The sequence below is a fragment of the Pleurodeles waltl genome, chromosome 8 (assembly GCF_031143425.1).
Source record: "Pleurodeles waltl isolate 20211129_DDA chromosome 8, aPleWal1.hap1.20221129, whole genome shotgun sequence".
Classification (NCBI taxonomy): domain Eukaryota; kingdom Metazoa; phylum Chordata; class Amphibia; order Caudata; family Salamandridae; genus Pleurodeles; species Pleurodeles waltl.
The window spans coordinates 798,469,410-798,485,869 of NC_090447.1; the positions used below are offsets into that span (position 1 = coordinate 798,469,410).

At 47.4% G+C, this 16,460-nt stretch overlaps 1 protein-coding gene across 1 annotated transcript in view; it reads left to right on the plus strand.

The window, feature by feature from the left end:
- The window catches only part of LOC138249560 (cytoplasmic tyrosine-protein kinase BMX-like), a 628,910-nt gene that overhangs the window by 392,812 nt on the left and 219,638 nt on the right, over positions 1 to 16,460 (plus strand). The gene's annotated exons all lie outside the window — the stretch shown is intronic.

The following is a 16,460-nucleotide window of genomic DNA, read 5'->3' on the forward strand; positions in this document are numbered from 1 at the left end:
CCTTCCCTCCATGCCCATCTGCCCTTGAGAAACAGCTTGACCCTCACTTTCCAACTCCTCAAAATAGACAGTTAGTTTTGCATTGAAATGCCCGCATAAGAGTTAACATGGTAAAGAGCAAACCCCCTGCCCAATAGGCCTCAAACAGGATAGAAAAGAAAACAGCGGTGTAAAATGGGAAAATACTGAGTTTAAAAAGTCATTATTATAAAAATTTACCAGGTCAATATAATAAGGACTAACAGCATCTTTAAAAGGCATCGCTTTAACCCCTTCGCTGCCAGGCCTTTTCCCCCTCCTGTGCCAGGCCTTTTTTTGCCTATTTGGGGCAGTTCGCGCTTAGGCCCTCATAACTTTTTGTTCACATAAGCTAACCAAGCCAAATTTGCGTCCTTTGTTTCCAACATCCTAGGGATTCTAGAGGTACCCAGACTTTGTGGGTTCCCTTGAAGGAGGCCAAAATACAGTGAAAATTTCGTTTTTTTTAAAAAAAATGGAAAAAGTGGCTGCAGAAGAAGGCTTGTGGATTTCCCCCTGAAAATGGCATCAACAAAGGGTTTGTAGTGCTAAACTCAGCAGCTTCCTAGCTTTCAGGAACAGGCAGACTTGAATCAGAAAACCCAATTTTTCAACACAATTTTGGCATTTTACTGGGGCATACCCCATTTTTGCAATTTTTTGTGCTTTCAGCCTCCTTCCAGTCAGTGACAGGAATGGGCATGAAACCAATGCTGCATCCCAGAAACCTAACCATTTCTGAAAAGTAGACAAAATTCTGAATTCAGCAAGGGGTCATTTGTGTAGATCCTACAAGGGTTTCCTACAGAAAATAACAGCTGAAAAAGAAAAATATTGAAATTGAGGTGAAAAAAACATCAATTTTTCTCTACGTTTTACTCTGTAACTTTTCCCTGCAATGTCAGATTATGGAAAGCAATATACCGTTACGTCTGCTGGACTCCTCTGGTTGCGGGGATATATAGGGCTTGTAGGTTCATCAAGAACCCGAGGAACCCAGAGCCAATAAATGAGCTGCACCCTGCAGTGCGTTTTCATTCTATACCGGGTATACAGCAATTCATTTGCTGAAATATAAAGAGTAAAAAATTGCTATCAAGAAATCCTTTGCATTTCCAAAAAGGGCACAAGATAAGGTGCTGAGGAGCAGTGGTTATTTGCACATCTCTGAATTCCGGGGTGACCATACAAGCATGTGAATTATAGGGAATTTCTCAAATAGATGTCTTTTTTACACACTCTCCTATATTTGGAAGGAAAAAATGTAGAGAAAGACAAGGGGCAATAGCACTTGTTTTGCTAATCTATGTTCCCCCAAGTCTCCCGATAAAAATGATACCTCACTTGCGTGGGTAGGCCTAGGGCCGGCGACAGGAAACACCCCAAAGCGCAACGTGGACACATCCTAAATTTTAGAAAAAAACAGAGGTGTTTTTTGCGAAGTGCCTACCTGTAGATTTTGGCCTCTAGCTCAGCCGGCACCTAGGGAAACCTACCAAACCTGTGCATTTCTGAAAACTAGAGACCTAGGGGAATCCAAGGAGGGGTGACTTGCGGGGCTCGGACCAGGTTCTGTTACCCAGAATCCTTTGCAAACCTCAAAATTTGGCTAAAAAAACACATGTCCCTCACATTTCTGTGGCAGAAAGTTCTGGAATCTGAGAGGAGCTACAAATTTCCTTCCACCCAGCGTTCCCCCAAGTCTCCCGATAAAAATGATACCTCACTTGCATGGGTAGGCCTAGCGCCGGCGACAGGAAACACCCCAAAGCGCAACGTGGACACATCCTAAATTTTGGAAAAAAACAGAGGTGTTTTTTGCAAAGTGCCTACCTGTAGATTTTGGCCTCTAGCTCAGCCGGCACCTAGGGAAACCTACCGAACCTGTGCATTTCTGAAAACTAGAGACCTAGGGGAATCCAAGGAGGGGTGACTTGCGGGGCTCGGACCAGGTTCTGTTACCCAGAATCCTTTGCAAACCTCAAAATTTGGCTAAAAAAACACATGTCCCTCACATTTCTGTGGCAGAAAGTTCTGGAATCTGAGAGGAGCTACAAATTTCCTTCCACCCAGCGTTCCCCCAAGTCTCCCGATAAAAATGATACCTCACTTGCGTGGGTAGGCCTAGCGCCGGCGACAGGAAACACCCCAAAGCGCAACGTGGACACATCCTAAATTTTGGAAAAAAACAGAGGTGTTTTTTGCGAAGTGCCTACCTGTAGATTTTGGCCTCTAGCTCAGCCGGCACCTAGGGAAACCTACCAAACCTGTGCATTTCTGAAAACTAGAGACCTAGGGGAATCCAAGGAGGGGTGACTTGTGGGGCTCGGACCAGGTTCTGTTACCTAGAATCCTTTGCAAACCTCAAAATTTGGCAAAAAAAACACATGTCCCTCACATTTCTGTGGCAGAAAGTTCTGGAATCTGAGAGGAGCTACAAATTTCCTTCCACCCAGCGTTCCCCCAAGTCTCCCGATAAAAATGATACCTCACTTGCGTGGGTAGGCCTAGCGCCGGCGACAGGAAACACCCCAAAGCGCAACGTGGACACATCCTAAATTTTGGAAAAAAACAGAGGTGTTTTTTGCGAAGTGCCTACCTGTAGATTTTGGCCTCTAGCTCAGCCGGCACCTAGGGAAACCTACCAAACCTGTGCATTTCTGAAAACTAGAGACCTAGGGGAATCCAAGGAGGGGTGACTTGCGGGGCTCGGACCAGGTTCTGTTACCCAGAATCCTTTGCAAACCTCAAAATTTGGCAAAAAAAAACACATGTCCCTCACATTTCTGTGGCAGAAAGTTCTGGAATCTGAGAGGAGCTACAAATTTCCTTCCACACAGCGTTCCCACAAGTCTCCCGATAAAAATGATACCTCACTTGCGTGGGTAGGCCTAGTGCCGGCGACAGGAAACACCCCAAAGCGCAACGTGGACACATCCTAAATTTTGGAAAAAAACAGAGGTGTTTTTTGCGAAGTGCCTACCTGTAGATTTTGGCCTCTAGCTCAGCCGGCACCTAGGGAAACCTACCAAACCTGTGCATTTCTGAAAACTAGAGACCTCGGGGAATCCAAGGAGGGGTGATTTGCGGTGCTCGGACCAGGTTCTGTTACCCAGAATCCTTTGCAAACCTCAAAATTTGGCTAAAAAAACACATGTCCCTCACATTTCTGTGGCAGAAAGTTCTGGAATCTGAGAGGAGCTACAAATTTCCTTCCACCCAGCGTTCCCCCAAGTCTCCCGATAAAAATGATACCTCACTTGCGTGGGTAGGCCTAGCGCCGGCGACAGGAAACACCCCAAAGCGCAACGTGGACACATCCTAAATTTTGGAAAAAAACAGAGGTGTTTTTTGCGAAGTGCCTACCTGTAGATTTTGGCCTCTAGCTCAGCCGGCACCTAGGGAAACCTACCAAACCTGTGCATTTCTGAAAACTAGAGACCTAGGGGAATCCAAGGAGGGGTGACTTGCGGGGCTCGGACCAGGTTCTGTTACCCAGAATCCTTTGCAAACCTCAAAATTTGGCTAAAAATACACATGTTACTCACATTTCTGTGGCAGAAAGTTCTGGAATCTGAGAGGAGCCACAAATTTCCTTCTACCCAGCGTTCCCCCAAGTCTCCCGATAAAAATGATACCTCACTTGTGTGGGTAGGACTAGCGCCCACGAAAGGAAAGGGCCCAAAACACAACGTGGACACATCACATTTTTTTATAAAAAGCAGTGCCTACCTGTGGATTTTGGCCTGTAGCTCAGCCGACACCTGAGGAAACCTAGCAAACCAGTGCATTTTTGAAAACTAGAAACCCAGGGGAATCCAAGATGGGGTGACTTGCGGGGCTCTGACCAGGTTATGTTACCCAGAATCCTTTGCAAACATCAAAATTTGGCCCAAAAAACACTTTTTCCTCTCATTTCGGTGACAGAAAGTTCTGGAATCTGAGAGGAGCCACAAATTTCCTTCCACCCAGCGTTCCCCTAAGTCTCTCGATAAAAATGGTACGTCACTTCTGTGGGTAGGCCTAGCGCCCACAAAAAGAAATGGCCCAAAACACAACGTGGACACAACATATTTTTTCACAGAAAACAGAGGTGTTTTTTGCAAGGTGCCTACCTGTGGTGTTTGGCCTGTAGCTCAGCCGGCCCCAGGGGGGGGGCAGAAATGCCCTAAAATAAATTTGCCCCCCCAACCCCCACCCTCCCCCGCCGGGAGCGACCCTTGCCTACGGGGTCACTCCCCCTGCGTGACATTGGCACCAAAAAACAAATCCCCGGTGCCTAGTGGTTTCTGCCCCCTTGGGGGCAGATTGACCTAAACTCTGCCAATCTGCCCCCAGGGGGGCAGAAATGGTCTAAATACAATTTGCCCTCCTGGGGAGCGACCCTTGCCTGATGGGTCACTCCCCATCTCTAAAAAAAAAAACAAAGAAAAAAAAGAAAAAAAAAAAAATTCCCCTGGCGCCTAGAGGTTTCTGCCCCCTCCCCCCCCGGGGCAGATCGGCCTAATAATAGGCCGATCTGCCCCCCAGGGGGGCAGAAATGGCCTAAAATAAATTTGCCCCCCCCAACACCCACCCCCCCCGGGAGCGACCCTTGCCTACGGGGTCGCTCCCCCTGCGTGACATTGGCGCCAAAAAACAAATCCCCGGTGCCTAGTGGTTTCTGCCCCCTTGGGGGCAGATTGACCTAAAATTGGCCAATCTGCCCCCAGGGGGGCAGAAATGGTCTAAATACAATTTGCCCCCCCAGGGGAGCGACCCTTGCCTGATGGGTCGCTCCCCATCTCTAAAAAAAGGAAACAACAACAAAAAAAAACACAAAAAAAAAATTTGCCCTGGCGCCTAGAGTGTTCTGCCCCCCCGGGGGCAGTTCGGCCTAATAATAGGCCGATCTGTCCCCCGGGGGGGCAGAAATGGCCTAAAATAAATTTGCCCCCCCCCCCCGGGGCAGATCGGCCTAATAATAGGCCGATCTGCCCCCCGGGGGGGCAGAAATGGCCTAAAATAAATTTGCCCCCCCCAACACCCACCCCCCCCCGGGAGCGACCCTTGCCTACGGGGTCGCTCCCCCTGCGTGACATTGGCGCCAAAAAACAAATCCCCGGTGCCTAGTGGTTTCTGCCCCCTTGGGGGCAGATTGACCTAAAATTGGCCAATCTGCCCCCAGGGGGGCAGAAATGGTCTAAATACAATTTGCCCCCCCAGGGGAGCGACCCTTGCCTGATGGGTCGCTCCCCATCTCTAAAAAAAGAAACAACAAAAAATAAAACACAAAAAAAAAATTGCCCTGGCGCCTAGAGGGTTCTGCCCCCCCCGGGGGCAGATCGGCCTAATAATAGGCCGATCTGTCCCCCGGGGGGGCAGAAATGGCCTAAAATAAATTTGCCCCCCCAACCCCCACCCCCCCCCCCCGGGAGCGACCCTTGCCAACGGGGTCGCTCCCCCTGCGTGACATTGGCGCCAAAAAACAAATCCCCGGTGCCTAGTGGTTTCTGCCCCCTTGGGGGCAGATTGACCTAAAATTGGCCAATCTGCCCCCAGGGGGGCAGAAATGGACTAAATACAATTTGCCCCCCCCCCAGGGGAGCGACCCTTGCCTGATGGGTCGCTCCCCATCTCTAAAAAAAGAAAAAAAAAAAAAAATTGCCCTGGCGTCTAGAGGGTTCTGCCCCCCCTGGGGGCAGTTCGGCCTAATAATAGGCCGATCTGTCCCCCGGGGGGGCAGAAATGGCCTAAAATAAATTTGCCCCCCCCCCCGGGAGTGACCCTTGCCTACGGGGTCACTCCCCCTGCGTGACATTGGCGCCAAAAAACAAATCCCCGGTGCCTAGTGGTTTCTGCCCCCTTGGGGGCAGATTGACCTAAAATCGGCCAATCTGCCCCCAGGGGGGCAGAAATGGTCTAAATACAATTTGCCCCCCAGGGGAGCGACCCTTGCCTGATGGGTCGCTCCCCATCTCTAAAAAAAAAAAAACAAAAAAAAAAAAAACACAAACAAAAAATTTGCCCTGGCGCCTAGAGGTTTCTTCCCCCCCTGGGGGCAGATCGGCCTAATAATAGGCCGATCTGCCCCCAGGGGGGGCAGAAATGGCCTAAAATAAATTGCCCTCCCCCCTAAGGAGCGACCCTTGCCTAAGGGGTCGCTCCCTTTGCGTGAAATTCACGCAAAGAAAAAACTCCCTGGTGTCTAGTGGTTTCTACCCCCCTTGGGGGCAGATTGGCCTCATCAAAATAGGCCAATCTGCCCCCAAGGGGGGCAGAAATGGGCAAAATATAATTTTCCCCCAAGGGGGGCGACCCTTGCCTAAGGGGTCGCTCCCCACCAAAAAAAAAAAAAAATGAAAAAATAATAATAAAAAAAAAATAATGGTCCCTGGTGCCTAGAGGTTTCTGCCCCCCCTGGGGGCAGATCGGCCTAATAGTAGGCCGATCTGCCCCCAGGGGGGGCAGAAAAGGCCTTCCCGAAAATATGCCCCCCCTGGGAGCGACCCTTGCCCAAGGGTTCGCTCCCTTTTGTCAATAACAATAAAAAATAAAAAATCCCTGGTGTCTAGTGGTTTCTACCCCCCTTGGGGGCAGATTGGCCTCATCAAAATAGGCCAATCTGCCCCCAAGGGGGGCAGAAATGGCCAAAATATAATTTTCCCCCAAGGGGAGCGACCCTTGCCTAAGGGGTCGCTCCCCACCAAAAAAAAAAAAAAATGAAAAAAAAAAAATGGTCCCTGGTGCCTAGAGGTTTCTGCCCCCCCTGGGGGCAGAAAAGGCCTTTTCAAAAAAATGCCCCCCCTGGGAGCGACCCTTGCCCAAGGGGTCGCTCCCTTTTGTCAATTTCAATAAAAAAAAAAAAATCCCTGGTGTCTAGTGGTGTTTCAAAAGCCGGATTGCATGCAATCCGGCTTTTGAAACCCTCGGAGGGACTTCAAAGGGAAGGAAATACTTTTCCTTCCCTTTGAAGCCCCTCCGGGCCTCCCATCGATTGAAAGAGAAATGCTTTTGCATTTCTTTTTCAATCGCGCTGGAAGCAGAGCTTCCAGCGCGATGAGGGAGGCCCCTGTGACACATCAGCGCGCGCGCGCTGACGTCACAGGGGGGGGTGGGGGGGGGTCGGGGGTGGAAGGGGAAGGTCTTCCCCTTCCATCCCCGACTTGGGGGGGAGGGGGGGTGCACGGGGGGCGCGCTAGCGCGCCCCCAAGTTCCCCTGTGCCATGGACGAGATGATCTCGTCCAAGGCACAGGGGAACTGTAGCCTTGGACAAGATCATCTCGTCCAAGGCACAGAAGCGGTTAAAAGCAGAACTCCGAGTGTCAAGAACTGTGACTTTCACTTTGAGAGTCAGTTGGACCCAGATAGCGAGACCGCCTTTGCCTCTGCCGCAGGTAGAAGGGGTTGTAGGGCAGGAATAACAAGTAAACCCATTACGTGAAATGGAAGTAATAGCCTAAGTTTCCTGCAATGCCAAAAAATCATAATTGACAATTAAGTCAAGCTAAGCAGGATTTATTAGCTTAGCCTTAACACCGTCGACGCTCCAGCTCAGAAGGAAAATCAGCAAATCAGTCCAACAACCTCTGAACAGAAACTTGAAGACGGTACAACAAAACTCCCTGAAGAATAAATAGAGGGATATTCGCCTGCTAACTGGCAAGGAACTTCTAAACATTTGGCCTTTGGTGTGAGATCTATAACCAAAGTGTAACTCCCCTATGATTAGCAATGGAGGGAGCAGCCCGAGAATCATCAGGGAGTCAACTCACACTAGATAAAACATCAAAATGATTAAGTACAAGTACTGTGAATACATCCACGTTATACAAGACAGTGGGGTGGGCAGGACGAGGCACTTGTGGAACAAAAACCTCAGATAACCTGGTATCTTTGCGATTATTGCCATCAACATGAGGCTTCAGTGCCCGCCATTTGGTGACTGGAAAATGTGGAGGGCAAAGTTTGTAAATGTAGCCTTGGGGGTAATTGAGTGATGTCACTTCTTACTGCTGATTTACCCCAGCACCCAAATAGCAAATGTTATGCTAATAATGGAGACCTGAAATTAATCATAATACAGTCACCTTGTCTGTCTACCAGTCCAGACCCTATCCATAAAATGGTGCTTGCTTAAGAATGGGGAAAATCCCTGTACTGCAAAAGCCAGTCCAGAGTTCCTTGTGCGTCCCCCCCGATCCTTGTGCAAGGGGAGGACTCCAGTTAAGGTCACCACATAGGGGCAAGATACAGGACGAAGGTTGATAACTGTCTGGCTACAATTTCAAATGGGCCCACTGACTGCCTTCCTCCCCAAGAAGGAGTTCTGCGGGAAATTTAGCCTCTTTGCATGATGCGTATGTCCATCTGATGGAGGTGAGAGAGATGTATTGGAGGGTTCTGCTCAGAGGCCTGGGGAACAGGATCAGAACAGGTTCTATTCAGTAGTAACCTGTGAGATGACACTGGGGCAGTAGTGCTTATATAATTGCTTTGATCAACATCCTTAACCTGGTTTTTCTCAGGTACCAGATTTGGGTGAGATGCAGTTGGAGGCAACTGCTGCACAGGGGTAGTCCATTTATACTCTATAGCATTCAGGTAATCGATAAGGCCTTCAATTTAGCAAAGCAGCCCTCCAATGGTTGCCCTACCCAAGGAGGGCTCGCAACGGGACACCCTCCACGCCTTCCATAGTTGATGTATGAGAATGTGCCTGTTCTTGGGGCCAAAAAAGACATGTTTTACTAGCAATCTCAATAGATTTTTCACAAGTGAACCATTTGGTCCGCTTAATCATTAACAGCTGGCTGAGGAATTTCAATGGCAGTAGTCACGTTGTCAGTCATATGTGTAGAACCCATAGAAAGAAAATCAAAAGGCAAGGATTCCACTCAACCAGAAAGTCTCTATTCGATTAAGGCAGTTTCTGTACTGATGATCCCATTGGCCCTCTCCAACATCCTGTCAATTAAAGCCCCTTTAACAGGGTGGACTGAAAGCTGGAGGGCCACCTGCCACTTTTCCTTTACCCATTTTACATGAAAGATAAGATAACACCTCAGCCAAAAACCCCAAGTTGCAGTTTCAATTGTTCAAACACAAGTAAGAAAAGTATCTTCAAATAAAAGCAAAAGAGATGGCCAATCTAGCCTCCTCGGGGCTCCGATGGGTACAGACACGCGGAGTATTCTCCTGAAGAGGCACCTGGATGCATCCCTCAATCCGGGCGAGTGTCGGCAATTTAAGCGCCTGCCTGGTACACATCAAGGGCCCCATCTCCCTGTTGCAGCGCTGATGGAAGTAGTTGGGATTTGAAGTCCTGCCCCCACACTGGTGCTTGAAGCTTCCTGTGCTGCTGATGGAGGAGTCCGCAATTTAAGCACCAGACTTGCGTGAGTCAAAGAACTTGCCACCTTGTTGCAGGGATGCTGGTGGTAGATGGGGCTTGACGTTCTGCCCCACATTGGTGCGTGAAATGTCTAAATTTACTAAATTGCATTAGCACTCTTCAATGCGTTGGCTGGTTTATATTTTGTCATTATAAGTTCATGGTGCTATTTTTGTTCGTATTGCTGCTGAGCTTTGACATATCTTATGAATCGTGTGACATTCAGTTTTTACTGCCAGTGATTTATTTTAGTTTTATATTTTATATATTATATTTTATATTTCATTGTCTTTGTACATCTCATCAATCCTGAGTTTCGAAATATTTTAAAGCATCGTTATATATTTTCAACTTTTTGTGAGCGTTCTATGTTATATGCAACTCCGAAATGATGGGATATTTTTATGCACTACGGCATTATTATCTGTACTTTTATGCTTTTCTTTCAAACCCGAATAAAGATTTGAATGACATTGAATCGATACTAGCATATCTGTTCAATCAGAATGCAAGAATACCAGTGATATATACACTTCCTAATCTCCACAAGGATACATCAAACACTCCATGAAGTCCAGTAATATATGGAGTCCACTCAATTCTGGAACGTTTGGCCAAGTATACACATAGGGCCTCATTCTGACCCTGGCGGCCGGTGACCGCCAGGGTCACCGGCCACGGGAGCACCGCTGACAGGCTGGCGGTGCTCCGAAGGGCATTCTGACCGCGGCGGTTCAGCCGCGGTCAGAAAGGGTAAACCGGCGGTCACCCGCCGGTTTACCGCTGCCCTTCTGAATCCTCCATGGCGGCGGAGCGCGCTCCGCCGCCATGGGGATTCAGACACCCCCTACCGCCATCCTGTTCATGGCGGGAAACCCGCCATGAACAGGATGGCGGTAGGGGGTGCCGCGGGGCCCCCGTAAGAGGGCCCCGCAAAGTATTTCAGTGTCTGCTATGCAGACACTGAAATACGCGACGGGTGGCACTGCACCCGTCGCACCTTCCCACTATGCCGGCTCAATTCTGAGCCGGCGTCCTCGTGGGAAGGTTGATTTGCCCTGGGCTGGCGGGCGGCCTTTTGGCGGCCGCCCGCCAGCCCAGGGCAAATCTCAGAATCACCGCAGCGGTCTTTCGACCGCGGTGCGGTGTTCTGACGGGGTTACTTTGGCGGACGGCCTCCGCCGCCCGCCAAAGTAAGAATGACCCCCATAATGTTTAAAAACATTTATTGAAGAGATTTGTATATGAGAGATACTATGAACATCATCAATCAGATTGAAAGTCTGCAGTACAGTGACCAAGAAAAGATCATGCTAATCATGAATGTCAGGATTTTATATTCAAACATTACACAGGAATCCTGTTCCGCAGTTTATTTCACAACTTGCCAAAAGTTTTCTCATTAAGATTTATTTTCAAATTCAATCAGGAATTCTATATTCAGATTGAAGGTATTGTGTTGTGCTGTTCTTTTGTCCCAGAGCTAGCCTTATTGGTTAAGGCAAAATATGAGGACAGAGTGGTCTATACAAACGTGGAAGAAATCATCTCCATTTGAAGAAGACGTATGGATGAAACAACGGCAATAAAAATGAAGATTACTTCACAAATGCACAGATGTTGCTAGATAACTAAGAATCTCAATTTTATGTCAAGAACGGAGGCTCGTATTATGCTTCTCTAACTTGCTTTATTTTTAATAGCAGGAGTCAAGAAACTACAACTCTCATGGGGCTTGGAAACAGGAAAGCCAATGGGAGAACAATAAATAAAACTAATGCACCAATCACAATGTCCGGGCATATGTGACCACTAAGCTTGACTGCGACCAGCCCTCTTTCTTGCTGCCCGCAGTCAAGATAAGTGGCGTTATTTACTTCTCTTGTGTTTCTATAATATTTCCATAGTGTCTTGTGTAATTACTATAACCTAGCGATGCCGCTTGTTTAGTATTTGTTTTCGTGACTTGTTTATGCTAATTGTTTTATTCTTATACACTCCGTAGCGTTGCTTCCACCCCTCGGGGTTTGGAAGCCCCGCTCGCTCGCGCGCCGCCTGAGGCAACTTCTGCCTCCTTTCTCAACGTTCCAAAGGCAACGCTTCTTACTGTTGCTCTTCTTTCCCTGAACTTGAGCGTCGTTAATACTTGTGGAGCCTCGGCTGCTTGTTCCAAGCCATGCCGCTCCTTTGCCTCGCTCTCCTGCTCAGTGAGAAATACCTTTCCTCAGTCGGACACGCCCTGGGGGCGTGTACTTTTATTTCCTCACAGCATTTCCTGGTTTGTTTAACCCCTTCAGTAAGGGGCTTGGGCTGTCACAGTTTACACAGTTTTTTCCTCCTTTTTGCCTGTTCTGTACAGCGTTATGGATCGTCAGGATTCTTCTTTACCAGATTCTAATGAATTTGGAGTCCTCATTAATGAGGCTGTGGCCAAGGCTGTTTCAGCTTTTCTGTCTAAGATGTCAAAGAATTTTAAGACCACTGTCCAGAACATGGTCTACAAATCCTTCCTGGCCCATTCTGTGGGGGATAGCAGAAAAAGAAAATTAAAGGATTTGTATATACAAAAACCATCCAATGGCGCTTTTCTGACTGGTGAAGTTTCTTCACCCATGGCTGAGGACGAGTTTCCCCCCAGGCCTCCTTCTCAGGAGGGGAATTCTAAAGTTTCTGGTAAATGTAAATCCAAGACAAAGCATTCTGTCTCGGCGCCAAAACAAATTGTGATTTCTCACATTTCGGATGCCGATGATGATATTGGTGATGCGGATGAGGCGGATGACGTCTCGGATATATGGGGTTCGCAATCTCAGGCTTCCCCTGCTAAAAAGCCTAAACTAGATGTTTCGGACCCGTTCTTTGCCAAAACTGTTCTCGATGCGGATGGTAACTCCATGTTTGACCCTTCACTCCTTCACCACCCTAATTCCACAGAGTGGTCCCCGTCATCCCATGTGGGCAAATACATTGCTTCCAGATTAAGGGTTCCTCTGGATAAGCAGACAAGGGCCAAATTGAGGTCGGAGTGCCCCAGACCGTCCCTTTTTTCTCATATTACAGCGACTCCATCCATTGACGAATCACTTCTGACTTTTTTCTCCAAATTTGGTAAGGACCCTCGTAAAGGGGTAGACAAGGCCTGGTCAAATTGCCAGGATAAACTCCTGGATTTGGTGGGGCCCTTGGCCCGTATTTTAGATCTGGCAGAATCTGCGAAAATGGATGAGACATTGTTTTCACATTTGCCTCTATTGACAAGGCGCAACAGAACATTAGAAAGGTCTTCAACCAGCGTGTTTTTGCCAGGGCCGGTACAGGCAGGAGCCGCTCTACCGGACGGTCCTTCCAGGGAAACAGAGGCTCCTCTTATTCCTCACATTCCACCTATGGATCTCAATCCTACAAGCCCCAATTCTATCCACAACGCGGCAGAGGCTACAGGGGTCGTGGTCAATGTGGATTCCGGTCCAACAACAACCAAGGTAAGCCCTGTTTCTGGCCTTCCTCCAATAGGGGGCCGACTTCGTTTTTTCACCCAAAAATGGCACACCCTAACCTCAGATCCTTGGGTTCTCGACACAATTCTAGGTTATCAAATAGAGTTCTATTCCACTCCTTACCAAAGTTACCTTCCCCCTCCTCCACGTTTCTCCACGGAGATGTCCACTCTCATTTCGGAGGAAGTAGCATCTCTTCTTACAAAACAAGCCATTCAAAAAGCTCCCCTAGATCCATCCGGTTTCCTCAGTTCTCTCTTTCTGGTTCAGAAGAAGAACAAGAAGTTCAGACCCGTGATAAATCTCAGAGATTTCAACCAGTTTGTTGTTTATCGACATTTCAAAATGTAGACCATTATACATCTCAGAGACATTCTTCTTCCCTTCGATTTCATGGTTCGTCTGGACCTTCAGGATGCTTATCTTTCAGTCCCCATTCATCCGAATCACAGAAAGTATCTTCAGTTCCAATGGCTAGGTCAGACATATCAGTTCTCTTCCCTTCCATTCGGCCTGTCTTCAGCACCTTTGTGTTTCACCAAGTTAATTAAACCGGTCACGGCTCATCTCACATCTTTGGGCATCAGACTCTTAATTTATCTCGACGACATTCTCATATTACATCAAGATCATTCTACTCTCCTATCACAGTTGCAATTAACTTGTTCCCTTCTTTCCCAACTCAGTTTTCTTTTCAATGAAGCAAAGTCAAATACTCTCCCATCTCAAAGGATAGACTTCTTAGGGTTCAAGATAGATTCCTCTTCCTCTACTCTCCATCTCCCTTCACAAAAAGTACATACCATAAAGACAGAAATTCAAAAAACACTCAGCAGATCTCAGGTTTCTCTCAGAGCTCTGGCCAGGATTATGGGTCTTCTGTCTGCTTCAATCCAGGCCATATTTCCCGGCCCTCCTCATTACCGAGCTCTTCAGAGGCTCAAAATCCGTCATCTCAGAAGAGGTCTTGCCTATTCAGAAATGGTTGCTCTCGATCACGAGTCTCGTTTAGAACTTCAATGGTGGATAGACCATTTAGACGCCTGGAATGGCAGGGCTATTTTTCCATCAGCCCCCGATCTTGTGTTAGAGTTCGATGCAAGCCTGACGGGTTGGGGCGCCCGCTGTGGTACAATCTCGACTGGAGGTACATGGTCACTCGAGGAGTCCAAATTGCACATCAATTATTTAGAGATGCTTGCGGGGTCCTTTGCAATCAAAAGTCTGGCAAAGGACAGAGTGCAGTGTACCATCCTCATCCGCATGGACAATGTTTCGGCTGTCCGTTACATAAACCATCTTGGAGGAACCAGATCGAAACCATTAGCAGACCTGGCAATAAGGCTATGGGTATATTGCCTTCTCAAAGAGATATCCCTTTCAGCAGAATATCTTCCAGGCTCCCTCAACCAAATGGCGGACTGGCACTCGCGCTTCCTCAAAGAATACAGTGATTGGAAGCTTCATCCCTCAGTTTTCCGTTCTATTCTTCACAAAAGGGGTCCTCTTGTTATAGACCTTTTCGCTTCCCGTCTCAATTCTCAGTTACCCCTCTTTTTCAGTTGGCGTCCAGACCCCTCTGCTTTGGGCTCGAATGCTTTTCTTCAGGACTGGTCCAAAACGATCAATTATGCATTTCCTCCTTTCATAATGATCACCAGGGTCTTGGCCAGGATCATGCGCCAGAAGGCAACATCAGTGCTGGTGGTCCCTTTCTGGCAATCGCAAATTTGGTTCCCCCCTCTCTTGGAACTGGCAATCGACTCCCCCCTTCTTCTCCCCTTGTTCCCTTCTCTTCTTCTAGACCCGCTAGGGAATCCTCATCCCCTTGTCAACAACTCTCTCCAGCTTTCTGCGTGGAAGGTGTCGGGACTTCCCGACTTCCCATCCCAATTTCGGAAGAAGCTGCGGACCTCATCAGCAACGCCTGGGCCCCAGGTACCAGGAAGGCATATAGTTCCGCCTGGTCTCTTTGGTCTAGCTGGTGTGTGGGAAGGGACCTCGATCAAGTTTCAATAGATATAAACTATGTAATTAATTTCCTGGCCGCACAGGCTGGCACAGGTAAATCATACAGGACGATCAACCTATATCGGTCAGCAATTTCCATGCACCATGCTTACATCAATGGGAAACCCGTGGGGGAACACCCCCTTCTTTGCCGCTTGTTAAAGGGAGTAAAATTTTCTTGTCCTCCTTTACCTAAATACTCAAAGTTATGGGATGTGAATGTAGTATTAAATCTGTTATTATCTTGGCAAGATAATTATGAGTTGTCTTTGAAAATGCTTTCTGCCAAACTCACTATGTTGCTTTGTTTATTTTCCATCAAACGGATCTCTGATGTTAGAGCTCTGGATGTTTCCTCTCGACAGTTCGCCCCTACGGGGTATTATTTTCTATTCACAAATGCACCAAAACTAATTTGCATACAGTTTTTTACCCATATTTTCCCAATCAACCTAAGTTATGCGTTGGACAATGTCTAAAATGTTACGAAGAACGCACGGCCAATCTCAGAACGTCTTCCGTTTTCCAGTTACTTATTTCTTTTCGCAAACCCCATAAGCCTGTTTCTTCGGCAACTCTTGCCAGATGGGTTCGCTGGGTAATGTCTTTGGCGGGTATAGATACCTCTGTTTTTGGGGCTCATTCCACTAGAGGTGCTATGGCCTCTAAGGCCTTCTAGGTTGGTTCCAGTTTGGAAGACATTCTGAGATCAGCCGATTGGTCTAATGATAATGTTTTCAGAACATTCTATTGTAAACCTGTACATACTGCAACTTCTGTGGTGATTAATATGCTTAAAAAAGCATAATACAAGCCTCCGTTCTTGACCTAAAATTTAGATTATCCTAGTAGATTATGATGGAAAGTCTTAATTTTATTTAAGACACAGAGGCGAGTATTATCCCGCCTCAAGTAGGACAATTTCCTGATTTTGTCTTCTTTTCCCTCCCTCACAGCAACTTCCACGACATCTCAACCATCTACCTGATCGGACCCTGGTTCTGCCGATCCCAGACGCTCCTTCTGAATATCCAGCTTCGTTCCAGGGGAGTCTCCCGACCATTCCCCGACTTTCTCCTCGTCTCTTCTTTTGCCTGAACTTTATCCAGGAACTTTGTTCTTTAATTTTGGCAGCTGTAATTGTTCTCACTATTTTTCCATTGTTTTCACACATGGATTAACTTCTCGCATCAAGAAAGAGGGCTGGTCGCAGTCAAGCTTAGTGGTCACGTATGCCCGGACATTGTGATTGGTGCATTAGTTTTATTTATTGTTCTTCCATTGGCTTTCCTGTTTCCAAGCCCCATGGGAGTTGTAGTTTCTTGACTGCTGCTATTAAAAATAAAGCAAGTTAGAGAAACATAATACTCGCCTTCGTTTCTTTAATAAAATTAAGACTTTCCGTCATAATCTACTAGGAAAATCTACATTACCTGCAAAACCTGTCAAGAGATTGCTCAGATATGAGGTACACCCCCATAAGAATTATTATTCCACCCAAGTAGTAATAAGGCCAGTGATCAGCATACACGAGTCACCACATTTCACAAAAATACTAATT